Genomic DNA, 1,824 nt, shown 5'->3' on the forward strand with positions numbered 1-1,824 from the left:
AACCATCATAAATCTTAATGACTCATAAGTGGAGCTTCGCTTCTAAACACTGCCTGTAAAATCCACCAAAATTCAAGGGCAGAGGCCATATTTGATTTCTCTCTTTCCTGCCATTCCAGAGGGTATGATGAATATTTGTTGAATGACTGTGCATTCTCAACATCATTTCTAGCTTTCATCTTTTTATACTACAATTACAATCATAAATATGAAACATATAGAATTTGATAAGTGAAATTAAGTATCCCTAATGTTTTGTAAGGTTTTCAGCCTGAGCAATGTCTCAGAGATAAACATTAAAAAATTTTTTTTTCTAATTCATGTATACTAGAAGGTCCTGGGAAGCCTATATGATCGTGTCCACAGTTTGCTGCAATTAATATTTAAAGCATTTTCCCCAAAGGTTATAGGAATAATTGCAATAGTTGCTGGAGGTGGCTCTAACCAACTCTCAAAGGCCAACTGTGTGTGTCTCTTTCTGGCTCTGCACTCAGTGACCTCACGTTGGCAGCTTGACATCAGTCCTAGAGGAGTATTTACACCAGGGAAGCAGAAAAATGCTACAGATCAGGGCTTCCCGCCCGCCGCCCGGAGAGCTGGTTTTTAAGCATTTACTACCCTTCCACTGAAAAATTGTCTCAAATATATAATTGTAGGCCACATTCCTGATGTCATGATATTTTTTAATTATTTTTTTCATTAAAAAAGCAATATATACATGTGTATGTTAGAAAGAGTACAGTAGAAATTTAGAGTAGTAGAAAAATAAACCACAAATATAGTGGTTTAAATAAGATAGAAGTTTGTTTTTCTCTCGTTAAAGGTCCAGAAGTAGGCCACCCAGAGTTGGTAAGACAGCTCTCTCATCCTCAATATATTGCTTTCATCTCTTGAGTCTGCGGTGGCTGCTCCAGCTCCTATCATCATGTTCACATCCCAGTGATCTAGAAGGGAAAAGGGCAAGGCCAACCTTTACCCATTTCTTTCAAGGGCATGGCTCAGAATTTGCACATACCCTTTCTGCCCTCCTTCTGCTGGCTAGAACTTAGTCACGTGGCCATTCTCAGTACAAAAGAGGCTGAGAAATATACTCTCTAGTTCGGCTTCTACACGCCCAGCTAAAACTCAGGAATATCTCTAACTGAAGGAAGAAGGGGAGAAGGATGTCTGTGGCTAGCTAGCAGTCTCGATCACTATAGTGTAAAAAATTCAAGTGATACAAAAGAGCAAACAGTGAAGGCTGGCGTCCCTCCTTCGCATTCCAGCTCTGTCTTCCTCCCTAGAGAAAATTTCAGAAGATTTCCATGCAGATAATAGCACACATGTATATGTTTCCTCTTGGGAGACCATCTAGCTCCAAAAATTAAAGTGTGGACTCGGGTGTCAGAGTGGCCTGGGTTCTAATCCCAGTTCCGTAACTGATAGCTGTGTGAACTTGAGCATTATACTTAACCTCTACACTCCAGTTTCTCCATATGTGGAGTTAAAAATAGTACTTACCTCTCTGGGTTCTTGTGAGGACCAAATGTGATCAGAGACTTGATATATCAATTTAATAATATGTAACGTTTACTTATTTGAAAATAACACTATAGATTGCATTCATCTCGATTTTATGGTCTTCTTGGCACTTTTGCTCAGAAGAGTTATTTACTCTCATGATAGAGGAAACGAATGGGTTCAGGAGTTAGAAGACCTGGATTTGAACCCTGGTTCTAATTTGAATAAGTATTTGAATTAAGCATTTAAACTCTCTGAGCTTGGATTTTCTAATTTTTAAAATAGGAAAAATAATATATACCTCCCAAGGTTGCTATAGGGATC

The sequence above is a fragment of the Pteropus vampyrus genome, unplaced genomic scaffold (assembly GCF_000151845.1).
Source record: "Pteropus vampyrus isolate Shadow unplaced genomic scaffold, Pvam_2.0 Scaffold222, whole genome shotgun sequence".
Lineage (NCBI taxonomy): Eukaryota > Metazoa > Chordata > Mammalia > Chiroptera > Pteropodidae > Pteropus > Pteropus vampyrus.